Consider the following 27,245-nt stretch of genomic DNA (forward strand, 5'->3'; position numbering starts at 1 on the left):
ACGCAGCGCTCACCGTGGGGAGGGGAGAAACCACAGGAATCTATAACACAATGGAAGGGAACAATTACTTTTTAAGTTTCAGCATTTTACAGCGAATTTGGCTCAGAGCTCCAGTCCGAGATCCCATTTCATGGAATCTGCCCCCCGAATTAGCTGCGGAATGCAGCGGGGGACTCGACAGCTGCGCTGCGGGATGCTAATAGCATGTTTGCACAAACGTGCCGTCCTTCTCCCACACCCCAAGGTGACCCCCCGGCTGCCTCTGGCCACTTCACAGATTGTTTTTCCGAACTCCCGCTCCTGCTAATCTGTCTTAATAGGAGCGGCACCCTAACCGCTGTAATGCGAAACCGTTAATTAATATTGCCGAAACAAATTAGCGATAGAGGGGCCCTCAATTTTTAAACAGGCTTAAATTAAAAACAGATAGCTGTGGAGATCATATCCGCTTGGCTCTGAGACGGCTTAACGCTATCTAGCTGGTTTAGCGTGACGCTCGAAAACAGCAGCAGATGCCGTGAGGCTGTGGGGGACGAGGGACAGGCCAGCCGGTGCCAGCCCTGCTGTCTGCCACGGTGCAGCCTGGGGCAGTTCCAGCGGACACCTGATCAGAGTCCCACAGCTCTGTGGGTCCCCCAGACAGAAAGGATCAGTTCTGAACTCCGAGTGACTTTCCTGGAGTCACGTCACGAGGCATCTTCTCGTTTCCACGTGACTGCCCCGTCTGACGGGATTTCAGTGCCTCAGCTGTTTTCCTGTTGTCTCCTGGAGAGTGGGACTAGGGTCTGACACCCCTACATGCAAGCCCCGACTGGCACAGGAGCCCCGAGGTGGCCCAGGCCCATTGTCGAAGCACAGGTCTGGCCACGGAGACCCCAAGCGAAAGAGCTCAGCTGAGCAGCTGGCCTGGGGTCTCCGGGGACTTGCCCTGGAGCCGTCAGCACCACCCGTCTCTCTGCTCTACTTGCACGCTCGCCTCGCCGCCACTGCCCCCCAGAGCCCGGGGCGCCGGGGAACCAGAGGTCTCCCCCACTTGAAGCATCGGATAAGGGGGTCTGGACTCGGGTGCTCATTCTGAAACAGGCGAGAAGGACAGGTGTGGCCTGTGAGAGCCGGGAGGGAGGACGGCACGCGCCTGACTGTGGGGAAACGTATGGTTTGGGATTCTCATCAAGTCTCGGTGTGTTCAGGCTGCTGTGACGGGATATACTGGTCGTCGGGTGGTTAACAAGCAACAAAGTGACCCTGGTGGCTCTGGAGGCTGGGAGCCCAAGGTCCAGGTGCCAGCAGATTCCGTGTCTGGTGAAGAATCTCTTCTTGTTCACAACAGCATCTTCTCGCAGTGTCCTCACCTGGGGGAAGGGTGGCAGGGCTCCCCGCAGTTCCTTTCATAAGGACACTACTCCCACTGAGTCGCCTCAGCCCTCATGACCTCATCACCTCCCAGAGGCCCCAGCTCCTGCCAGCATCACCTTGGGGGGTCAGGGGTCACATACGAACCTGGGGGGCGGTCAGTTTGTCTACAGCAGCCTGGCAACCACTAACGTTAAAGAGAATGCTACACCCTACCATTCAAGTCAGAAAAAGCCAGCTTGCTACACCCGCAGCCAACCCCACCCCCACGCCCCCCCAACCCCACCAGCTCAGCCTCCTTGTCACTCTGTCCCCTAAGGAGCCAGCACAGTGATCCTACGTGTGATTCTCCGAGCCCATGCTAAGACCCAGCCATGTGAACACGGGCCATACTCAGCAAGAAAACAAGGCTCAGTAACCGTCATGGGGGAAAGACGGGGTGACGGTACCAGCCATTTGGCTGCATTATCGCCCCCCTTTCTGGCCGCAGGATGGGGCGGGGGCGTGAGGTCGGCATCACGGGGCTCATCACAGCAGAGCCGTCGGAAAGGCATCATGATGCCTAAGGAGGGGGGCTGTACCAGGGGACAAACCACCGCCCCCAACGCCGTCTTGGGGAGGGCGGGGTCAGAACTGACCTCGCTGGCATCACAGCATGCCCAGGACTCGGGGAGCACCGGGCTTTGCATCACGAACGCCGCAGCCCAGCCCTAAGCTGTTGTCCAACCCCCCTCTCCCCCCCAATCGCACAGTGAGTTCACTCTCTGTACCAGTCATTTCTGAAGAGGGTCAGTTCCTCGGATGCCTTTTCGTAGATCAGAACAACTTGTGGGGGGAGGGGGCCGTCCTGCAGCCGGTGGAGAATGGACACCTGGTGGTCCCGGGCAGCGCAGCAACCCTCCCCCTCCCAAGCCGCGGGTGAGACCCAGAAATGTGTTTGATGCGGTGTACCACGAGTTTGTGTTTGGGAATGCACCTATTAAAAATGTAAAATGTTTATGCACAATCTTTATGCAAAGAACCTTGGTCTTTACCATCTTAAATAAATACGGATGTTACCTTGCCACCAAGGAGGCCTGCAGCAGGGAACAAGCATGTTCCCTTCCAAGTAGACGTGGCGACCGCTTACAGGCAAGATGTGGAGACACCCCAGAGACACGGCAAAGAGACAGGTACAGAGGAAGACAGGGCGTCCTCTGTCCCAACACTAAGAAATTATAAAATTGAATAATGCAGAAACACGATGATGTCCAGTTTTTGTTAGTGGATTTAATCAGATGAGCCAAGTGGACAAGATGAACCCACTTTTTTGACTCAGAGCAAAATCAGTGATCTCTGCATCTCCCTCTCTCCCCGCCCCCATTCCCGTCTCCCTCTTCCCCGCTCCCCCACACACACGCGCATGCATGATGTACATACACACGTGTGTAATTCCACCTCTAGAGACAAAGACGCTCGCCAGCGGTTTGTGCAAAGGGGGGAGAAACGCACCTGTCCCTCGTGTCACACTCCAGACATGTAGCAAAAGCTGTTTTCTCCACTAAGGAATCCGATCTCCCTGCAGTCTGTTTTCCTATCTGCCGGGGGACCGTTTCCAACAGCCCAGCACCCCCGACGTGGCATCATCGCTGGGACTCGGACACAGTTATAGGCTCGGTTCTTTGGGGCACCTCCATTCCTGCACCGAGGGCACTAGAATGCACACAGCAGGCAGGAGGACAGAGGTCTGGCCTGGAGATGAAGAGGTGAGGTTTGCAGGAGCCCGCAGGCTCCTGACAAGGCTGGCGGGTGAAATGCAGCAATGACGCTTATGTGTACACAGGACGTGCTGTCCGCCTGACACTCCAGTGTGCCTGGATGTCCTGTGGTTTTATTTGCTACAAACTCAGGCAGCCCTGAGAATCCAGCATGAGGTGCTGTGGGCAGAGGCTCTGGGCAGGAGCAGGGCACGCCTGTGGCCGCCTACTGGCTGTTCACACCCTCCCTGTCCCTCTCAGAGCGCAGAGAAGCCTGATATGCAGGGTCTCACTTGGGGACACTGTGACCAGGACAGTGTCCCCCTCCCAGATACCCCAGTCCCATGCACTGTCGAATGTGTCTTCTGAGGGTGCCCGTGCAGGTGGGCGGGACTGCACGGATTAGAGTCGGAGCCTCGGTCCGCTGCCACGGACTCCTTCATTCACATGTGTTCACGATCACCATGCGGTGACACTGATGCTGAAGCTGTGAAAGCTCTGGCATGGGCCCCAGGGGCAGCCAGTGTGAGGTCCACCTGGCCCCAGTGGCCTGGGTGTGCAGCATGGGCCCAGCATCGCCCAGGGCCTGGCCTTCCCGAGAGGCCTCGCTGGGTCTCTCTACCGCGCACCAAGGGAGACCTGGACGGGGTCCTTCTGCCTGGTCGGTGGCTGGTCTGCAGTGAATGCTCGATCCGTAAGCTCTGGAAGGTGTTTGTGGGTATTTTGTTTATGAGGGGACGGAGGCGAGAGGGGGGAAAGCACGCTGCTGTTTAACCCAGAACTGTGGTGCCTTCCTGAGAAGGGGCCTCACAGGGTCACCCCCAAGAGTCCCCCCACTCTCCTGGACCAGATACGTGCCCTGGGCAGATGGACATCACAGACCCCAGTCACCAGAGCACGAGGTCCACATGAAGCTCTGTTGTTTTCCATCAGCGTGCCCTGAGGTGACCCCAGTCTCCAGAACCTCAAAACGCCAGCTGTAGGTCTAAAGCTCTAGTGCTTGGCGTCACCAGGATGGCCTGTTGCCCCAGAAGGCCCCTGAAGCCTGTCCCCCCTGGAATTCTCCTCCTGCCCTGTGACCACCGGGTTTTGTGACCGTTCGCACCCTCCGTGGTCCACGCGGAGAAAAAGGTGGCCTTTCATAGAAGGAAAACATCCTCCTGCACCTCCAGCCAACCCTGAACTTGGCCGAACCTTCCTCATTTCCCTGTTTCCTCAGAACTGTAGTTTCCTCACTTATCATTACACAAGGAAAACTCTTCTGAAATTCTCTCCTTGATGAGAGTGCCGAGGGCTTTGTTAACAACGCATGCATGCATCTGTACAATGCATATGCAGTGTGCAACTGTACACAATGTGTATTCTGTGGTGCACGCTCACTGTGTGTGCAGCGTACGTGCAAGACATCCACGCGATGCACTTATACATGTGCAGTGTACATGCAAGACACATGCACGTGATGCACGCTCAGGGTGTGTGCGGTGTGTGACATGTATTTATACCATAGTCCCCCCATCTTTCTTCTCACTGAAACAAGTTTGGTGCAGTTTAAATAAGAGGAAAGAACGTATTTCAGCCTAAATGTCCCCAGCACGGAGTTTGACGTTTCCAAGTAGAGTTCATACGACTGTCGGTAATTCAGCAGTCTCTAAACCAGCCGTCCCCACTTGTCTCGCTGTCCCTGAGCTGCGGGCAAGTAGCCCTCAGACGCCCTGGTGTCAGGATCTGCAGTGGCCTCTGGGGTGTGAGAACCAGGGTACGAGGGCTAGAAACAGAGCACTGAAAAATGGACAATGGGCTGCTTGTGGTGGACTGAGGGAAGGACAGACTGCAGGAGGAGCAGAGGTGACCCCAGGCTGCAGAGGCCCCCAAGAGGCACGCACAGCAGGAGGGAGGCCAAGGAGGCCGAGTCTGCTGTCAGCAGGATACGGGGGGACTCCTAGAGCTCTGTGCCGGTCCCCCGTGCAGGTGGATACAGGGCCCGGGGGTCCATACGATTGCAGACTGGATCCTGGTGGGGGTCCCACCGGCACCAGGTCACTCCGGGGCAGCAGCCTTGAACTCAGGTTCGGCCGTGGCCTTCATGGCCAGTCCCTTTGGGCAACTCATTCAAAATCTCTGCATTTCCTCACCTTTCCCAATGAAGGGGCTTCTGTGAGCTCCTCTGAGGTTGAGGGTGGTAAAATGGGGCTGAGGGGAGGGCCCGGGCGCCCCGAGGGATGAGTCCATCTCACACAGCCTCAGAGTGACCTGGGGTGAGTCTGGACGCCTCTGCATTTAGGGCACTGGCATTGGTGTGGTGTGTGGGAGAGGCCTCCACACCGGCCATGGCCTCCTCAGCAGTGGGTCCAGGGAGCACCTGGGGCGCCCGCTCGGTGCCCCTGAGCCCCACAGTCGGGCTGCCTCTCACCCAGGGCAGCAACCAGGCCTTCAGGCCCCGAAAGCACTGCGGGTGCCAGTGGATGGGCACCGGGCAGCCTTTCGCATGGGTCCTTGCCCCCGAGCCCACCTGGGGTGCCGTGTCTCCTGGGAAGCTCCCGGAGTCCGAGCATTGTCCCCCTGGCCTTTCTCCCTGCTTCTGGATGCACGGCACATACCGAGTCCCAGGCCGGAGTGTGTGAGCCCTGGGTGGGGAGTGACCCTCTCCTGCCTGGGCTTCTGGTTTGGTGAGTCAATCAGATGATGCAGAACTTGAGAGACAGCCCTTATTTCGCAGATGTGACACCAGACCCTGCAGAAGTGAGACTGCCCAGCGACTCAGGGCCGGGGTGGCCGGGTCATGGAGGCCAGACGGGCCCGGCGCTCCTCCCACCAAGCTGGCGTCTAAGAGGAGGGCTTTGCCACAAGAGCAGCTCTGAATGAGCAGCGTGCATTATGTCCCGCCTGGAGTGTCTTTCCTCCTCAGTTTCCCCCTGTGCTGCCAGGCCCAAGGAGCCCTAACTGTGACCTCCTGTGGATGTCACATGGACCACACACACAGCGTCCTCTCTTCAAACCCAAGAAATCCAAGTCCACAAAAACAAAACCAAAATTCTGGTCCATGCAGAGAACACATAAAACTGAAATTCTGTGTTTGCAAAAACTGCAAAACATTATTTTAATCACACAAGACTTTTAAATTTTAATATTTTCCTCCCACATTCCAGTGGAGAGCTTGGGGGATTTCCTGGGTTGGGGATCACTCCCCCTCATGAACACAGCCGAGAATCCTGCTGTTGAGATGGAGAGAATTTAAAGGGGGGGGGGTGGGTAGAAAGTCAGAACAATAAATGGCAGAAGAGAAGGGGAGCGACCGCAGCCAAACCCCCCCTTTTCCCCAACGTCTCATCCAGCCGAGAGCAAGGAGCCGGTGGACGAGGCCAGGATAGAGGTGGCTGTGGAGGCAGCGTGGGAGGGAGCCACATTACGGGCTTCCTAACAACCAGCCAGATGAGGCCAACTTCCCACATGGCAGCCCCTGCCCGACCTCCAACCCCACTAACCTGGGAGGCGGCAGGGCAGACAGGCCGGCGGCAGCACCCCAGGGCGGTGAGAAGAAACACCAGGGAACGGATGCCAGGCCCCCTGATGGCAGGGAGGCGATGTGGTGACAAGAGGGCCCCCGAGGTCACACATCTGAGCTTCAGCCCTGGTCTGGCAGAGACCGAGCGTGAGGCTGAGTGGGTGGCCGGCCTCCCCAGCAGGCGGGACGCACCTCGGCTGCTCAGTGACTATGACGGGCACAGGGCGACGGGTCAGGCACGGACTCTATATCTGCACCCTAATGGCGGTACTTGTGCGTGAGCAGGGGAAAAGCGCACAGGGTCAGGGTCCTGGCGTGACACCCCCGGGGCCCCCACAACCTTGACAAAGGGCACTTTCCTGGTGTGCTGGTCTTCTGGAGGGGAGGACCACATAGGACCGTCGTGATCAGCAGAGCCTGGGACGTGCACAGCGGAGGGACAGTTAGCAGGGAGAAGAGTCGTGGGACACTGGGCCGTGGGACGGCGGCTCTGCTGGCGCTAGCTGGATTCTAGCCCAGTCTGGTTCCCGGCCTGCTTGGGCCGCAGAACCCGGACACCAGCATGCTCCCTTTCTCCCTGGCCATCAAGACCCCGATTCTCCAAGAAACTGCCAGAATGCAGGAGAGCGAAGTAAGGCTGCAGGTACGGCTTCGAGATGAGCACAATCTACATCAAAAGCAGGTCTCCTCCAACCTTGTGCTCCATTGTTCGGAGCACTTTGATCCAATCTGCATGTGATCTCGACAGGTCGCGCCGTCACAGATGGACACCTCTCTGTCTCAGCTGCCACCCCGACACCCTCTGCCAGGAGTAGCTGCGCAGCTTCGCAGCCCGAGAAGCTCTCTCCTAATGGAAGTACTGACTTGGGAGATATTCAGTCTGGCACAAACCCACAGTAGCCTAGACTGGCTGATACTTTGTGCTTTGTCTGCTTTTAATCCCTTTTGTAAGCAAACCACTGGGTACAGGTGGAAGGTGTCAGAAAAGGAAAGCCATCGAAGATCCAGGCAGGGCTCCTTGGAGCGTCTTTACAAAGGGCTACATGAATTGGTGGAAGGCTCTGACGACCCCACATGGACTGCCTGCTGGCTTCCCCTGGAGGTCGCCGCTCTCTGCCCTCCGGAGCCCGGTCAGCGGAAGGTGCAGGGAGATGCTCGCCACAGTGCACCCACCGTTGCCACGCTGCAGACCCCAACTCCGTCTGCCTGTTCACTGGGGAGCAGGGATGGCCCTGGATGAAGGTGACTATGCGGCTAGCCCAGCTCTGGGGCTCCCAGGGCGGGACAGGCTGGATGACTGAGAGCCACGGGACCAGGACCAGAGGGATCCCAAGAGGCAAATGGTGCTTTGTGTCCAGAATGTGGGCCCTGCAGACACTGCTGGTGATGGCAACATACCCGTGAGCAAGGACAGAGAGGGCATCAGGATGAACAAGCCTGGGCATGGCAGCCCAAGGTCCTGCCAAGGAGCAGGGAGCCTGCCCAGCGCCCCCAGAGTCCTGCCAAGGAGCCAGGGACCACCCAGCACTCCCTTCTCAGAGTCTGGAACCGACCGGCCCTGTCTTCCTTCGGCCTAGAGGTCGGTTACCTCAGCCTCCTTGGCCCCCTAAATCCCTCCCCCACCAGTGGCTATCCCAGAGGCTAGCCCTGTGGCTGGCTCTCCTCAGAGGACCACGGTCCCAGCTGGCCAGCCCAAGTGGAAAATCCACACCATTCTAGACGATTGCACAGACCACAAGTTGGGCATGATTTTCTTGTTCTGGTATTTTCCCCCCAAGGGGTTTGGGAGGGAGGTGAAAATGAGCATCCTATCTATTATGAATCTGAAGAATGGGAAGTGGAAATGGGGAGCGACTGATACAAAATGAACCTGCAGTGCATGACCAAGGGCCAAAAGCGGTGAACCCGGAGCCCAAGACTGCCAACTGCGGAATGAGCTGAAACGTGCAGGCCACCCTTGGGAAGCAGGCGTGATGGCGTGTTGTCAGTCGGCACCCGTGAATGGACTTCCCGGCTCCAGCGAGATGCCCACAGGGTTGGGGAACTGCAGGCCCCCGCGGGCTTCCTCCAGGTGGACTGGCTTCCATGAGCCTTTCCCAGTTAAAACAGACGCTGTTTCAGGACCTGAGGACAGAGGCCCCACTTGGCGGAGGACCACAGCAACGCTAAAGGACAATGCCAAGGTGAGGCCAGCATCAGCCCCGCATCCGGTACAGGCCAGGGCGGCCACTGCCTGGGAGCAGACTCCGACGTGCCCAACCTTGTGAGGAAGTCCCCCTTCCCCAGGCTGACCAGGCACCTTGGAAAACACCAGGACTCACCCTCTAACTTCTGCTGGCATTTGAACTGGGAATGAGATCTGTGGAGTAGGGATCACTGGGGCCTGAACAGCAGAGCGGGTTTAGATTTCATTCTACCTGCCCACAGCTTCCCCTCCATAAAGCCAGAGGGACAAGGAGAGGGGCCAGGAGGCAGGAGGGGTGGACGGCAAACTGCCCGCGTGCACACACGCACGTTTGACGGCATCGCCTAAACTGACCAGTTCCAAAGAATCAGACAGACCACTTGCTCCCAGCTCACCTGTCACATGAGCCAAAATCTATGTGTCCTTTCTCTTTGGTTGACACAGCTGGCTCGCCAGTTTGCACTCAGGGTCTGAATCCGGAGTGGGAATCACAGTGGGTATTTTGTCTTTCCCATCACTTGGGAATCACATAATCACATCCCATTATTTGGTCAAGGACTGGAATTTAATTTGGAGAGAAGTCCACCTACACACACCCCAGTGCTTACAGGCATGTATTACATGGTTCTACGTTTTTAATACTTATTTTGAGAGAGAGAAAGAGAATGCGCGTGAGCAAGCTGGGCAGAGAGAGGGAGAGGGGAAGAGAGAGAGAGAAAGAATGAATGAATACGAATCCTAAGCGGGCTCCATGCTGTCAGCACAAAGCCCAACATGTGGCTCAACCTCACCAACGATGAGATTGTGACCTGAGCTGAAATCAAGAGTCAGACGCTTAACCGACTGGGCCCTCCAGGCACCCCTGGATCTCCTTTATTTCTCTCTCCCAGTAACTGACTTTGTGAAAGTAGACCCGCGGTTCTGTATAAACAAATCTTTAAATGAAAAAGGGAGGAAGGTTTCTCTGAATTCATCCTAAAGTCTCCCCATTCCATCGCCTCCTTTCTGCTGGTTTCTGGTGCCCTGAGTGGACCCCCACGCTCAGACCACAGGGTGTTTCCACAGGGGGAGAAGGGAGCAGAGAGAGGCTGCACACCCACCACAAAGGCCACGGCCACTGGGAACAGCAGACGAAGAGCAGCAGTAATGAGCTGAGCCACCCTGAGAGTAATTCTTCCTGAAACTCGGGATGGTGATAAACTTCACCTGGCATGGGCAACCCTCAGCAGACTGAGAAGATGTCGTTTTCTTCTACAGAGAACTTCTGTGGTCTTTGGAGGGTGAGCAGACTACAGGAAAGGTCTTCCATAAGGAACACCTCGTAATTCACTAGGAGCTGGACCTAAATGGAGTTGCAAAGGTCATTCTTATTTTATAACAAGAAGAAATTTCCAAGGAGCCTTCAAAGCCTTCATTTTCCTTCCACAGCCACACAGCACTCATACATCATAATACAGAACTATCTGCCTTTCTGCAGCAAGAGTCCCCATTTAATAAATATTAAGGGGGCTCCCACAATGTTTTAGGGATCTCAAGGGATAGAGGTGTGCAAGAATCCAAAACACGTCCTTTAGATGCTTAGAGTATTAATTAGGCACCAAGTCTTTAAGACACTGATGAAACAAAGGTGAACATGATGAAACCATGAAGAAGGTCACGGTGAGCATAAAAGACCACCTGGAAAGCCGCACGATCATGAGCGAGTGGCTACGCTGGATTACTGCAAGATTACCAACGTCGTCACTGTTTTATGGAATCCCATTGTTGGAAAACCTCCGGTACTGAATCCTGTGGTAAAGCAGAGGATAATTTTGAAATGAATTGGTGCTGAATTTATATGCATTCCACAAATTTGAATGTTTGCATAATGGAGTTTCTTAAAATGGGGGACGCGTTTAGAAATCACTAGATTTTACCACCCAATTACTTTTGAATAAGAGTTAATTATGTTTACATTTGTCATGAAGATATATGGAAACAGGCTATGAATGGTCATATTACCCACTACAGCCAAATGTGAAGACCCATTTAGCGCTATTCAAATCTAAATTCAGTGTTAAGGCACTTGGAAGGCAGTTTATTTGTGATGCAAACATATCTCTGACTTGTATTCATGAGACAGGATAAACAAGCAATGAGCTAGTTGCAAAGACAATGAAATAATCAGGGCGTACAGATTTTGCTTTGATAACTTTTGAAATCAGAAAAAAAAAGTTAAAGTATATCCTATTTAGGCAGGGACTGATATATTCTTATTTAAGACATATCAAAATGTTCTTTAGGGTTTAGAAAAGACATAACTGACTGCCACAGTTTGTTCAGAGCTCAGCGAATGGCTTAGAAACTGTCAGCCCTGCTTGCAAGGAGACTGGTGTCCATGTATCCACCCAGCCACCAGCCAGCCATCTGTCCATCTACCCATCTATGCATCCAGCCATCCATCTGTCCATCCATCCATCTATCCATCCATTCATCCATCTATGCATCCCTCTGTCCATCCATCCATCAATCCATCCGTCCATCCATCTATCCATCCATCCCTTTTACAAGAACTTAATGAGCACGTGCTGCCTCAGATGATGTGCCAGGTGCTAGGAATATACAGAGGTGAATAGGACAAAACCTGTCCCCTTAAGAATTGCTCACAGCTGGTCAGTAGGTTTCCCAAATTGTGGTCCAGTAACTCCCAGCATAACATCTGTCTGGACGTCACATTTCAAAATGCAGAGATATTGGGCACTTAGCTTAGACGTCTTAAATCAGAGAATCTTCGGCTCCATTTTCAACAGCTACCCCAAATGATTCTTAGTCATGCTAAAATTTCATAACTGAACTCAGGGAAAGACTTGAAATGAAAACAAATAATTACAATAGGTTTTTCTGCACTGTTTTAGAGATATGTTAAGCATTTGGTAAAGGTGAGGAAAGAAGGCTAACTCAGACACACTCGACAGAAAACCAGACGGTAAAATAGGAAGTTACTCTTAACTCTATACAAATGTGTTTGGCTTCATGAAACAACTTTCCTTAGACAACGAAAGCTGCAAAATCATGGAAAATAATCCACCTTGAAATCTTAAGGATACATCTATTAAGGCTGTAAATCTTAATAAGAGGATCTATATTGAAGTAGCTGGACTGACAGCTGTGAATAAATGTAACACTAATGATAAATGTATATATTTATATATAAAGAGAGCGTGTGCGCACAGTACAGGAAAACATGCCAATTCCCCTGAAGTGTGTTTCGTTTAAAGAAGCCCACAGCAACTGGTCGGTGAACTCACATAGGACAGCCTCAGATGCTACTGCCCATGGCACCCGACACCAGTCAGATTTTCAAATGTATCTGACCCAGGAGAGAGCCTGACCTCTTTCGTAAGTATGTCGTTCACTAACTGATACGAAACTGATCCATTTGCTAGAGACCCGCCGAGCCCCTGCTCCGTAGCACGTGCTTCCCTCTTCCTCCAAAACGTGTCCCGCTCTGCAGCGGATGCAGGAAGGTGACCAGGCAGCTGGGCTGACAGCGGGTCCGTCACCAGTTCGCCCCTGCAGGACAGTGAACGTGTCTGCTTCCTTTCTGATCCTCGGCTTCTGGGTCACATCCTCTTCCCCGGCCTCCTCCCGCTGTGCACACTGCTTTTCCTGTAACCTTTCTCAGTTAAAGATGCACACACACACTTTGCCTACTGTACTTGTGTGATGAGAAAACCCTGCTGACAAGAACAGCACCCTCAAAGTTACTGCGAGCTCAGCAAGCCCATACGGAGAGGCCGCCCATCGTCAGGGCTGTGGACTTGGGAGCCTGAACCTCCCCTGACCCACGGCACACTGTGGGACATTGGGCACACTGCCTGTTCACCCTTCTACAACCTCAGTAAGCAGGAGAACCGACCTAACAGGGCTGCGGGGAGGGCAAATCAAAGTACCTCGTGCACCCCATCCTTCCCGACAACACAACACTAGCTGCCTAAGGGTCATATAACATAGGATGACTCCGAAGTGAGCAATTATGGCACCAAAGTTAATCAAAACCAAGGGGAAAGCTAGTAAAAATGGAGTAAACTCAGCTAAGTCTGGGGCACCTCTAATGAGCTGGCAGTTGAACGAGAAACGGATTGAGCACTTTCCGTTAATGAGCTCAGGGACGTGTGTTCTGAGCTGGCCCCTGGCCGCTGGCATGTGCAGACAGGGCCGGGCCCCAGAAGGCGGGCCGGCCTCAGACAAGCACCCCCCACCCCCACAACCTGGGTCTGCCCTATGCCAACACATCCTGCTGTTCCACACGTCGGCTTCTTGTACTTTTAGTTCATTTATGTGTTTATTTAAATTTTAGTTAACACACAGCACAGTCTTGGTTGAGAGCAGGGAAGGAGACAAGGAAGCAAGCACACAACCTAAAATCTAGAAGGGGAACCAGGAGCTGTGCTTCCCAGGGCACTCAGAGACAGTAACTTGACTTATGAGCAGTCAATTTAGTCAAATCATTTGAAAGTTTTGAGATTTTTCCTCAAACTGGAGTATTCTAACTGAATTAATTAAGCAGCTTCTCATTTCCATATTGAACATATATCATTAAAAACAAAATTACACAAATATGAGGAAGATGGAAGGGGGCAGGTGGAAGGCTTTGGTCCTTAACGCATGAATTCTCTCTCCATTTCTGTCCGCTGCTCCCAGAGACGACCGCTGTACTGTCTTGAAGTCTTGTGAACCCTTACATCAAAATATCAAAACCGTGCCATTCTTTATTGGAATATTTCTCACTAGTCAGCAAAAGGTATTCAGCATCTATTAGATGCTCCAAAAAGCAACAAAAGCCAAGCGGGTCAACAAGAATTTTCCGGTTGTGCCCGTTGCAGATTTAGGATTTTAACACAGGGCTTCACTAGCCCTAATGTTCACACGTATGTGGGGGTGGAAAGAAGGCAGGGAACATTCTGAGCCAAGTGTCGTAGCCTGATGGTTCAAGAGGGACTTTCCTGAAGTCTTCCCAAACTGCCCACATAACAGCCACCAGGTCTCGGGAGCCGGAGATTTCGGAGGCACACCTAACTGCCTGTGAGGCAGCCGCAGATGGCGGGTCCATAATCAATCGGCACAGTGTGTAAGTCCCCAGATGGTGATGGCTGGGTGATGGCGCATCAGGAGAAAAGAAGAAAACGTAGACCTCTTATTACCTTGTGCTTCAGTCTTCTTGTTTTATAACAAATTTATTGAGATAGAAATCAGATACCGTAAGCTCTTCCTTTTAAAACGTGTGATCCGATGGCCATTAGTATATTAAGAGACTTGTGCAACTATCACTACCATCTAATTTTAGAACGTTTTAACCACTCACAAAAACCCTACTGGCATTCTCCCCTCCCCCCGCCCCTGCCACTGATCTATGTTCTGTCTCGGAGGATTGGCCATTTCATGCATATGGAATCATACAACGGGAAGCTTTCAGGTCCGGCTTCTCTCATTTAGCATCTTTTTTTCAAAGTCCTTCCATGATATAGAACGTATTGGTTGTTCATTCATTCTTATAGTCAAGTAACATTCCAGTTATGGATGTACCACGTTTTCTTTATCCACCCATCAGTTGATCCATTCGACATGGGGGTTGTTTCCATTTCTAGGCTATAATGAATAATGCTTCTGTGAACATGTGCATACATGTTTTTGTGTGAACGTGTGTTTTCATCTCCCTTAGGTATACACCTACCTCCCTTAGGTAGAAGTGCTGGGAAGTACATTAACATTTTGAGAAATCTCCAACATCTCTTCCAAAGTGGCTGCATCACTTTACGATCCCACCAGAAATGAACGGGGGCTCCAGGTTCTCCACATCCTTGCCAACACCTGTTGTTACCTGTCTTCTGTCTTAGCCATCCTTGTGGTGTGAAATGATACCTCATTGTGGTTTTGACTTGCATTTCCCTGATGACTAGGGAGTTTGAGTACCATTTAATGTGTACATCTTCTTTGGAGAAATATCTGAACAGCATCTCTTCAGATTCTTGGACTGTTTGTATTTGGGTCTTTTATTTTCTGAGTTATAAGATGCCTTTGTACATTCTGGATACCACTTCCGTACAGGAATTGCAAATGCTTTCTCCTGCTCTGTGGGTTGTCTTTGAACTTTCTTAATGATGTCCTTTGAAGTATGAGAGTTTTTAAATTTTGGTGAAGCCCAGTTGATCCATTTTTCCTTTTGTGACCTGCACTTTTGGTGTCATAGCTAAGAAATCATGGCCTCACTAAGGTCATGGAGATAGACTCCAGTGTGTTCTTGTAACGGCTTTGTAATTTCAGCTAGAAGCTAGCTCTAGGATGGTGTTGACTAGAAATGGCCAGAACAGACACTCTGCTCTCACTCCTGCCGGTCAGGTGAAAGCACTCAGTCTTTCGCACTGAGTGTGGTGTTGGCAGTGGGTTTTCATGGTTACTTTTTCAGGTTAAGGCAGTTCCCTTATATCCCTCATTTCTGGAACACGGCTAGTAGTTTTTCAATTTCTGTTTTGGTGTATGTTTTACAAATTAATAGAGCAGTTCATACCATCTATAAATGGACTGATGTGTGTATGTGGAATGAACACTCAAAGCTACTTTAGATGCACAGTGTACACTTAGTTTGAAGACTCCAGGACTCTAGCGTGGCTTGGCCAAGTGGCCATGACCAGCCCACACCACGAAGGACCACCCCATATTACAGGTCAGACCTCAGACTCTACTGACTTCTGTTCTGATGCCTCAGAGGAGACCAACAGAGTGCGGGGCTCAACCACGACTTATTCCTCCTTGCTGAAGAAGTCCTTCCATCTTTAGATACAAAAGAACATGGATAAAATTCAGTGATTATCCAGCCATATCCGACTTCCATGGAAATGCAAAGATAATAAAGTGCAACTCAAGGGAACCGTTAAACATGTCACTTCAGTCTGAGAAAACATTCCAGGCATGTTTCTATATGATTAGGGAAAAAACAAAGAAAAAAATCATTTCTTACACACAGCTTTCCTAGGCCTACAACCCTGAACTGTAGGCATCCATTCCGGAGGCTTCTCAACAGGTAGCAGCAGACCATTGGCCCCTGATCCTACCTGCCCACCACCTGCAGGGACACTTCCGCCAGGTCCTGTTTCCAAGGCTGGTCTGTGACACGCAGAATCGGGGGCCAGCCGTGGCTGAGGTGCTGCCATATATGGATCTTAGAAGAGGTGAAGACGCAACGTTTCAGAAGCAATCAGAAGGAGATCGAGGCAGCCGTCCACAGGACCCCCAGCTCCCGAAACAAACGTGCAGAGCAGCAGAGTTCGGGTGGAAGCTGACGGGGCAGCACCAGGACCAGAAGGGAGAGTAGAGCTGTGCACTTGGGCTGCCTGGCAGACAGCCTGGAAGCGGTGGGCAGTAGGAGCCGTGGGCGTGACTTCGGAAGGAGCCGGGCGGGAGGCCGCCAGACCTGGCCGGCCCACTCACCGGGTGCGCAGCCGCTTTAGCGTGCTGATACATCAGGGCATTCTGGCTCCCACTCTGAAAGATTTTGAACAAATGATACATTTTAATAGATTTAATTGTTTAAATTCTTAAGAACTCGTTGGCGCAGATTTAATAGCAGGGGGGGTTTCTCCTATTTTATTCACACTTTCATTACTGTCAATGCCTGGATTTCCATTTAGAAATAGTCTGACAATTTTTACATCTCAACTGGCAGCAGGCACAAAATATGAGGTGGCTGTCTGTCGCGCTGAAATGCAATACTGCAGCGTTTTGTTAAACCCTTTATCTGCGTAGCTGCCACGGGCTGCACGCGGTGGAGTGTGAACCTCGTATTGAATCAGAGCAACGTGTCTGAACTTGACGTTTCATAAATTAGCGCAGTGACAAACTTCTGGAGCGCCTTTCTCCTGAGCTGCTTCTTGATAAGTGACTGAAGTAAGAGTTTTACGCCCCAGAGCCCGACAGGGCGAGTCTGACACGGCGGGGGTGGCCAGGCATGCCCGCTGCCTCACTCACCCGCCAGGGCGAGCAAGCCCCTGTCCCAGGAGTATCTGCCAAATACGTGATTCACAGCCCCGGAAAGAGGGAATAATTGGACCTAGTCAGGGGGGACAAACCGCCACATGGGCGTGAGGGGCAGGGCGGCACTTCGCGCGGCGTATTCTGAACTCGCGCTCGAGCAGAGGGGTCCCTCCCGCCCCATTCGAACCAGAAGGACGCCAGAGGCCAGGGAATCCGGGCACAGACACCCCTCCGGACTCCACCTTTTCATCACGCTCGGAACCTTTCCACAAGGCTGGGCGGTCTGTAGCTCTGCCCATCTCGCCCCACGCCTCGGACACATGTGGACTCCGCTTTCCGGCGCCTCAGGGACCCGATGGGCCACGCTGCGCACCCCCACCGTCCCTGACCGGACCCTGCCCCGCTCTCCCCGGGAAGCCGCCTCGGTGACCTCGCGGAGCCTCACTGTCGGGCGTGCCTCCCACCTGCTCAAGCGGTTTCGGCGCCTCCGCCACAGAAACGGGGCCAGGCCGGCCCTGGCCAGGGCACCGCCTCTGAGCGGGGGCCAGGGATCGCCTGGCAGGAGCCAGCCCCTTGGCGTTCCCCTGGCACAGGGCCGGGGCTCTGCCATCGCGGTACCGGGCCCCATCAGAACCATCCTTCCTGACCCCTGTCCCGCCGCCTTTGCCACTGACCGGCCCTCAAATACCTCGTCGTCTCCCTCTTGGCCCAGGCCGCTGCCATCCTTTGGCTCCTGCAGTGCTCCAGGATGTCACTCTGATGTCACTTTGTGATGTCACTCTGTGATGATGCTCCGTGATGCTGCTCTGTGATGCCCCTCCGTGATGTCACTCTGTGATGTCATTCTGTGATGCTGCTGTGATGCCCCTCCGTGATGCTCTGTGATGTCACTCCACGATGCCGCTCCGTGATGCCAATCCGTGATGTCAGGGATGCATTCCTCGTTCTTAAGGCCTTTGCAGAACTGCCTTTCCTGCTCCCTGCCTGTGTGCTCTGGGGACAGCAGGCACACCCCTGGCTGTACCAATGTTAGTGTAAATGTGGGCTCCACAAAGTTCTTTGGAGGCAAGGGCTGTTCTGTCTGTTGTCTTCCCCTTCTTCTCTTCCTTACTGTCCTCCTCTGTCACTACTATGCCAAGAACAGGTAAACTTCAGGTGTGGGATCCGGCAAGGTCACCCATGAGGTCGCAGCAGACAGTGGCTGAGATGGAGCCAGACCACAAGTCTGAGTCATGGGCCACAGGCCTCCCACCTCGCCTCTCTTCCTTCACAACGTCACCAAAGCTCTCAATAGCTTCAGACCACAGTTCGTGATGAATCATGATTTCATACCTATTAGCCTTTAATGCCCAAAGGCCCTAAAAGTATATTTTTAACTCAGAAAGTGATTTATTCTTCTCTGTATTTTTAACTTTATAGTCAAGACACCACTATGGCTGTTGGCCAAATGGAAAAAGTTTGACTCCCTTCCAAGCCATTTTCAAGATTAGAATTTCCTAGTGTGTGCACATCTACTGTTGTACAAACTGCCTTCCCCATTCTAGAAATTCTCTCTGAGAGACACTGGGTTCACCAACCACATCTTCCAAGCAAATGGTGTAAATGCAAAGTATGGAAATCCCGCTAACCGGGAACAAGCGCCCCCACCAGGGCCTGGCGCCTGGGAAGAGGACTCTCTAGACATCACTGGCACCAGGCCTCACAGCGCCCTGAGCCCGGGGGAGCCCCCCTCTCTGAGGGGTGAGGACGATGGGTCTTCCCCAAGAGCCGGCCCAGCACAGAGCCCTGCGGGGGCATCCAGGGCTTTCTCCGGAGGCAGACCACTGCTGGCTGACAGCCATCCTTACACAAAGGGGCCCGGGAGCTCCTAATGTTATTTGCATGCTCTCACTTGTTTTTCTTAATGAGAGAAATATGTAAATATGGAGCAAAGTAAACCTCCAGTTACCCTTTCAAAGTTTGGACACATTGTTTGCAGTGTAGTTTTTTGTGTGTGGAAAATTACAAAATATTTACTTTTTAATTTTAATTTTTTTTAATTTAAATTTAAGTTAGTTAACATACAATGTAGTATCAGTTTCAGGAACAGAATCTGGTGATTCATCACTGACATGTGACACCCAGTGCTCATCCCACAGGTGCCCTCCTAAATGCCCATCAACCATCAAGACCATACCCACCCACCACCCACCCACCACCCCACCAGCAACCCTGTTTGTTCTCTGTTTAAGCGTCTCTTATGGTTTGCCTCCCTCTCTCTTTTTATCTTATTTTTCTTTCCCTTCCTGTATGTTCACCTGTGTTTCTCAAATTCCACAAGTGGAATCATATGATATGTCTTTCTGCCTGACTTATTTCATTCAGCATAATGCCTCTCTAGTTTCATCTACGTTGTTGCAAATGGCAAGATTTCATTCTTTTTCATCACCAAGGAATATTCCACTGTGTATATATGTACCCCATCTTCTTTATCCATTCATCCGTTGAAAGACATTTGGGCTCTTTCCGTACTTTGGCTGTGGTTGACAGTGCTGCTATAAACATCGGGGTGCCATGTGCCCCTTCAAATTAGCATTTCTGTATCCTTTGGATAAATACCTAATAGTGCAATTACTCAGTCATGGAGTAGCTCTGTTTTTAATTTTTTGAGGAACCTGCACACTGTTTTCCAGAGCGGCTGGACCAGTTTGCATTCCCAGCACTAGTGCAAGAGGTTCCCCTTCCTCCACAGCCTCACCGACACCTGTTGTTTCCTGAGTTCATTTTAGCCATTCTGACACATGTGAGATGTCGTTGTGGTTTTGATTCGTATTTCCCTGTTGATGAGTGATGTTGAGCATCTTTTCATGTGTCCGTTGGCCGTCTGGGTGCCTTCTTTGGAAAAGTGTCCATTCATTCTTCTGCTCATTTCTTCACTGGATTACTTATTCTTTGGGTATTGAATTTGTAAGTTCCTTATAGATTTGGGGTTCTAATGCTTTATCTGATATGTTGTTTGCAAATACCTTCTCCCATTCCATCAGTTGTCTTGTAGTTTTGCTGATTGTTTCCTCTGCTGTGCTGTGTAGTCGAGGGGGTGGTTCTGCAGGCAGATAACGGCATCAGCCCCAATGGGCCAAGAGGAACAAAATGCTGGCACGTGCCAAGCCGAAGTCTCACCCAGCAGCAGTGGAGGTGTGACATGAAGCTGCCATGTTGCACTGGGTCCCGTCGGTGTGCACTGTCGCACCCTGTGCTGAGGGGACACTCACAAAGACAGAGCCCAGGCCAGGAGGGAGGACTCTGGCAGCCATGGCTCCTGAACGGTCTGAGACCCAGCCTGGGCCGGTTCCTTCTGCAGAATCCTCAGGATGCTTGTGTCCCAGACACACCTGGCGTAACTCTGGAGACATTCAGGTTAGGCGGCTTGGGATGAGGCCCAGGACTGCGTGTGTTCAGTGCTGAGCAGTTCTGTCACACATGTAGGTATGTTTGTGCAGCCAGCACTACAATGACAACACAGGACACCCGTCACCACAGGCCCATCCTGCTGCCTCTGAGAGCCACAGCCACCTGCCTCCCACACCCCGTCCTTAATCCTGGCACCAACCAAGCTGTCCTCCACTCCTGTAATTTTGTTGTTTCCCTACCATAATGCAAATGCAGTCATACCAATGTGTTTGGGATTGTTCTCATCACTCGGCATAGTTCTTTGTTGATCTATCCAGCTTGCTGTGTGACTCGAGACTTCGTTTTTACTGCCGGGTGGCATCCCGTGGTGTGAATGGACCACACTTTGTCTAAACTTTACACAGTGAAGGACATGGCATTGATTCCAGTCGGGACGATCATGACTCCACCTGCTATAAGTATCAATGTAATTTTTGTGTGTGATAAATTTCCATTTCCTGGGTTAAACGCACACGGTCATTTTACAGGCCCGTACAGGAACCTCGTCTTCTTGCTCAGAGTGGCTGCACCAGTTTGCATAGCACCAGCCGTGTGAGGGATCAGGTGCCTGGCCGCCTCGCCAGCACACAGTGGTGCTGGTGCCCTTTATTTTAGCCATTCTGGCAGATGTGTCACAGGGTCCCGTGTGGTTTAATCTGCACCTCCCAGGTGACGGATGAAGCCAAACATCTTATCACATGCTAATCTGCCACCTACACGTCCTTTTCGCTAGCATACCTCCTCGGGTCTTTGGCCCATTTTCTAATCCAACTGTATATTTTTACCGAGGATTTTGAGAGTCCTCTGTGTGCTCCAGTTACTAACGCTTTTTCAGATTCGGGACTTGCAAACATTTCCTATCCGTAATGTGGCTTTCATCCTCATGAGAGGGTCTACTGTGGACCTTTCATGGTCATGAGACCTAAGTCCCCAGTATTTTCCTTTCTTGTGCTTTTGCTGTCAAGTCTAAGAGCTCCTTGCCTTGTTGTAGCTCCTAAGAATCATCTCCTGCATTTTTCTACAAGTTCAAGCCTATGAGCTACTTTCAGTTAATGTTTGTGTAAGCTGTAAGGTGCACATCGTTGTGGGGAGCGCCTATGGAAATGCAACTGCTCCAGCTCTGTTTCTGAAAAGGCAATTTGGAGCGCCTAGGCGGCTCAGTCGGTTAGGTGTCCGGCTTCAGCTCAGGTCATGATCACACAGTTTGTGGGTTCGAGCCCCGTGTCGGGCTCTGTGCTGACAGCTAGCTCAGAGCCTGGAGCCTGTCTTCAGATTCTGTGTCTCCCTCTTTCTCTGACCCTCCTTTGCTTGCGCCGTCTCTATCTCTCAAAAATAAAAAAGAAAGAAAAGGCAATTCTTCCTCCACCGAAGTGCCCGTGGACTTAGTCAGAACCCAGTTGGGCACATTTGCCCATTTGCACATTATCCATCCACTCCCTCGCAACACCACATAGTCTCAGTTAGCTGTTTTATCCTTTAAACCTCAACATCGCATGATGCAATTCTTTCCACTTCTCATGAAATGATGTTTTAGTTATTCCAGGACTTGTGCCTTTCCATATAAATTTTGGAATAAGCTTGTATGTATCTACAAAAATGTTTGCTGACATTTTCATAAAAACTGCATTAAACTGTAGGTCAGTTTCATGAAAATTGACATTTTGACTATATGAGTCTTCCCGTTCACGAACATAGTGCATCTCTCCATTAACTTAGGTCTTACTTGATTTCTTCCATTTGCATCTTGTAATTTTCAACATATAGATACTGATTGTACATTTTTACAAATTCAAGATATCCTAAGGCACCTGTGCAGTGGAGTGCCCACCATGGTGACTGTACTGACAGAAGCATACACGGCACACACATGTTCTGTTCCGGCACTGTTCTGGGTGTATTCGTATATTAAATCATTTAACAAGGCAAAAATACCTTCTGGAAAAAGCCTTCCCCTCTTTACTGACCTCCAAAACTTTTTCAAGCCCTGATCTATTTTTTAAAGCTGTCCACTAACAGACCAAATAGATGTGTTACTTTTTGATTCCAGCACTATGGTAGCAAGGCCAGCCAAGTCTTTGCTCCTCTTTGCGCCAAATGTAACAAATAGGGTGGAATCATGTCTCAGTGGTATGCTGCTGGTTCCATGAATTCAAAAGTGAATTTTGAAATAATTGGGAATTGAAATAATTGTATTTTTAATGCCAAATTTTTTCATTAGATAATTGAATAGGAATCATTATCAATGCAGCAGGTTTTCTTCCTAAAGAGACTGTGCCAACTATCAAGTATAACTTTTTAGACCCTCCATCATTATGGACCTGGATGACTATGATTACAGTGGAGCAAAGCTCTCAATGGCTATTATGATCTGTTTGACTAGTTCCTATTTTTCCTTCAGTAAGTGGTCCCAAATGGCCAACTGCTTTAAACATTCTTGCCTGGTGGTTTGTTAATGCTTGTTTCCCCGACCTCAGTATCAGCCTAACAAACGCCCTGTGCTCTGTCCTCACCATCCGCCACCTGTGCTCCTACCAAGCTCTCATTATTTCCCCCAAACCAAGAACTTAGTGGCAGGCAGTGAGAAAACCCAGCTCAAGTACTTTATAGTCAGAAGAATTAGAAATAGTATAAGACAGAGAAACAGAAATTGAATTCAGACTACTGTCCCCTTGTGCTGAGCCGTACATGGCACTGAGTTTAAAAAAAAAAAGACAAAACAGTTTCCGAGAAGGACTTTGCAAGATTTTATCAAATAGGTTGAGTTCTTTCCAGCAGCAGAAAGTGAGATTTAGCACAGAGCGCAGGAAATCAAGTTTATGGCCCATCCTTAATGATTTCCAGCTCTCCCGTTGCCTCTCACTAAGCCTCAGAGACTGTCATTAAAGACATAGCAAGGAATGTTGAGACCCGCACTTTTCTCTAGTGCTGAGTTATTTACAGCTACCTCCAGGGACCAATTTGTGTCTCCTGAGCCCAAAACTGGGGCTGCTGCGAGGAGAGGAAGGCAGAGAAAGCAGAGCAGGGCCAGTCTATTTCTGCTCTGGGCTCTCATCCTGCAGCCAAGAGGACGCAGACCTCACTGAGCCCCCAGGGCTGCCCAGCCCCTCTGTGCCCCATCCCCACGGCCACTCCCACAGTGGGGAGCTGGGGTCCGTGGAGCTCCCTTCCCCCGTGCTGGAGTATAGGGGCCCCTGGCTTCCCCAGGGCAAGGCCCTGGCAGCCAGAACGGAGTGTGATGTCCTTGGTCACAAGGAGCGCACTGAAACTGGACTGTCATCAGCCTCTGAGAATGGTGGGCGCTGTGAGGGTCTTTGCTCACGGTGGACATTTTTAAGCAGTGCGGGTTGGGGTGCAGTTCTGGGATGAGGGCGACTCCCAGGGCAGGCCCGCTGCCTGACCGGGCAGGGAGGAGAGGCCCTTGTGAACGGCCCCACACGGGGAGGCCTGTAAGAGCCCATTGGATTCTGGCTCCAAATGACTTAGGGGGGTTTCACTACAGACCCCTCAGTCTGGCAGACACAAGTCGAAACCAAACCTTCATCGGAGGGGATCTGCCGGTTTCGGGTGCGGTCAGGACATTTAACAGTAAAACATGCTCCCCTGAGAACTGATCATGACAGTCCCGGGCGCCAGGGGCTCGACGACACGCGACATACCCTCCCGGCCAAGTCTCCAGAATCTCTTATCGGAGTGCCTGAAAAACCAGGAAACAGGCGTTTTATCATCTGCGCGCCAGCTCTTCCGTTGATGGTTTTTCCTCAGAGAATTGTTTTATCATCTGTGTCTTATTTTGTGTCGCCACCTTATCATCTTCTCCCATTATGGAAAAATGAATGAATTTATAGGAGCCGGCAGCCTGTCAGCAAACCTCATCCTATCTGGAGGAATGACAGTTATAAAGTCACCGCGAGAACCCCTCTCCGCAGACGGTGGTTAAACTGCGCGTTACAAGCAGGAAGTGTCCGCCACACCTGCTCCGGTCAGTTTTCTCAGCCGGAGGGAGGCCCTGTGCCTTCACTGGGGAGCCGCCTACGCCTCGGATGCCAGGCCCCTCTCTGGGCAGTCACCTGCACTGAAAACAACCCCTGTGTGACGTCACGGCCCCCGGGTGGGCTCGTTCATCTGGAAAAATCACTCCCTTCTGTCTCGTAAACATCAAATAGCCTTGGGAGCTCCCCCTTTGCTGTGTTCACAACAATCGTGAGGCCCACTCTGTTCTCCAGAAGCACGTTCAGCGGGCGCCTGGGCGGCCCACTCGGTGAGCATCTGACTTTCGGTTTCAGCTCAGGTCAGGATCTCATGATTATGGGTTCAAGCCCCATTTCCGGCTCTGCAACGACAATGCAGAGCCTGCTTGCAATTCTCTCTCTCTGCGCTGCCCCCACTCCCTGCGCATGCTCTCTCACTCTCCCTCTCTCATAAGTAAATAAATTAAAGAAGAAACATGTTCTGGACAGGGAGCCACAGGACACACGTGTGCACCGAGCACTGGGGATAAAACTCAACCCACATGTGGTTTCCATTCTGACCAGGGTGTCGGGAAGCCCAGGCCCCTGCCACAGGACAGCAGATGCTGAAGACGCGCCCCACGCCCACCGGTTGTGGAGACAACACGCACATCTGGACAAGGATTGGACTCTGGGAATCCATGGAAGGAAACCTCTCACATCGGGCATCGGCAGGAGACAAGGCGGCTGCTCCCTGACCCACCCAGAATACACACACACACACACACACACACACACAAACATGGCTGCCTCTGTGCTCTGAGTCCCAAAGGGATGGTGGCGTGGGGACTGAGGACAACCCGTGGCTAAGGGGAACTGCAGTGTGAACCCCAAGTCCCTCCAGGAACCCACTTGCCAGAAACTGGGCTGTCTCCAAGTTTGGAAAAGACAGGCACTCCTATGGTGACTGCTTACCGCAGGGAGGCTGTGACTATGACCGTCCCCTTGGAGACCTCGCTGGTCCCCCCTCCGCGGACCCTGGGCATCTTTTTTTCATGTTTTACCCCAATTACAACAGAGGGTTTTTCATATGGAGAAATCTGAGCGTACAAGTCGGTACGTGGTGAGTAGCACACGGACACCCCCAGCACCCTCCCTGCACCCCCTGCTGGTGACCGGCACACAGACACCCCCGGCACCCCATCCCACCCCCCACTGAGCTCCGGAACAGGACCTTCTGGTTTCTGGCAGTCTTTCTGACATCACTCCCGAGGCCCTGGTCTGAGCCCCGTCCTCTCCCCCTGGAGTGGGTTCACAGATTCCATGGGGCCAGCAGTATCTGAACGGGAGGGGGACTGCCAGGAGGCCATGGGGAGGTGGCACCCCCACAGGCGGGTCGTGTCCTCCACCAGCCGTTACCTGATTTGCACCTTCTGTGTGGATGGGTTTTGTGTCCGTTCGTTCCCACGTTCCTGTGAAACTCCTATCTGGTAAACACGAACTCGACACGAGTTTACTGTGTTGAACAAAATCACAGTATATCCTCCCCTGGTGAACCGCCCAGCCGGGCAGAATGCAGACGCTTCACCACCAGATGGGGGGCCGCTCTTGCGTTACGTGCTCATCAGGGACCCGCACTCCTCCCCCAGCAGGGACCGCGGAGCGGGGGCCCTGCCCACAGTGAAGGCTGGGGCCGCAGGGGTGAGGGGACAAACGGGACCCTCGCTCCGGGGCCCCAGCCCTGCCTGCACCTCACTGCTGCATGCCCTGGAGGCCGGGGAGGGCTGAGGGGAGCACTCAGCAGCTTCGGGCTCCCCTTACCCGCTGACTGCACTCTCCTGTACCGCACCAAGTCTGCAGACAGCGCCCAAGAGGGGGCTGCTTTCTGAGGGTGAAGCCGTTTCTATGAGAAGTCCTCAGGGCCATCAACCTAAAGTTGTATTTACTCAGATTTTTAAAAATGTTTCCTTCCTCAGAAATAAAACTATGTGAAACGCCCCCGTCCTGGGAAATTTCCAGCCATGGGATCACAGAGGTGGCCAGCTTCCTCTGCCTGCCGGGCATTAGTGATTACGCAACACTCCACAGTCATGGTCGGGATTACGTGCGTGGGTGAATGATATTCAGGGAGCACAGCCTTGCTCCAGGTGGAGAAGAGGTGGCACAGTCACTATTCTCACATCGTGTCTGCCGGCCTGCGTCATTTCTCCCACTGAAGTAGAGCAGTAAGGCGTGAGCACGAGGGAGGAAACCACAAACCATAAAATGGGCTAAAATGAAAAGTGGAAAGGACGCAGGCAGGCAGCACAAAGTGCAGGGAGGCGCTTCCACAGACAGTCTAGAAATGGGAGTATTTCCTTTCGTCTCAGCAGTGCCCATAAACAGGGTCTTCCTCTGGCCTGAACGCCAGCAGCCCAGGAGGAAATGGGCCACTCTCAGACTGGGGGCTTAACTGGGAGACAAATGGTGAGGCTACACTCTGCACTGAAGTAAGCCCATGCACGTGGGTGCACACATGCACACACAGACACATGTGCACACCACTACACATGTGCACACGAACACACATATACACATGCTCGGCCCCACATAACATGTGCACATGCAAGCATATACATGCACAAATGGGCACGTGTGCACACATGCATGCACAGGCAGGCACACATGTACACATACACATGCACACATGTGGGCACGCGTGTACACACATACTTGTGCGGGCATGTGTACACACGTGCACTCGTGCAGGCACACATGTACACATGCACACATATGCAGGCATACGTTCACGCACACACATGCACTCGTGTGGGCACACGTGTACAAACATGTACTCGTGTGGGCACAGGCACATACATGCGTTCGTGCAAGCACATGTGTATACATGCATACACATGCACTCCTGCAGGCACTCGTGCAGGCACACCTGTACACGCACACACATGCACTCATGCAGGCACTCGTGCGGGCACATGTGTACACACATGCACTCACGTGGACACACGCACACACATGCACTCCTTCAAGCACACATGTACACATGTACTTGTGCAGACGCACACACATGCACTCGTGCAGGCACA

General features: G+C 52.0%; 1 protein-coding gene and 1 long non-coding RNA gene across 2 annotated transcripts in view; one reads left to right on the top strand and one right to left on the bottom strand.

Moving 5' to 3' along the window:
• ADARB2 (adenosine deaminase RNA specific B2 (inactive)) overlaps positions 1-27,245 on the top strand; it is a 134,194-nt gene that overhangs the window by 22,183 nt on the left and 84,766 nt on the right. The window lies entirely within an intron of this gene.
• LOC115303772 lies at positions 10,245-17,534 on the bottom strand. The gene is made up of 3 exons (XR_003914232.1): positions 17,475-17,534; positions 15,868-16,297; positions 10,245-10,564 (listed from the first exon to the last, which is right to left on the bottom strand). It is a non-coding gene; the product is annotated as an uncharacterized LOC115303772 (long non-coding RNA).

Source organism: Suricata suricatta, chromosome 10 (assembly GCF_006229205.1).
Source record: "Suricata suricatta isolate VVHF042 chromosome 10, meerkat_22Aug2017_6uvM2_HiC, whole genome shotgun sequence".
Classification (NCBI taxonomy): domain Eukaryota; kingdom Metazoa; phylum Chordata; class Mammalia; order Carnivora; family Herpestidae; genus Suricata; species Suricata suricatta.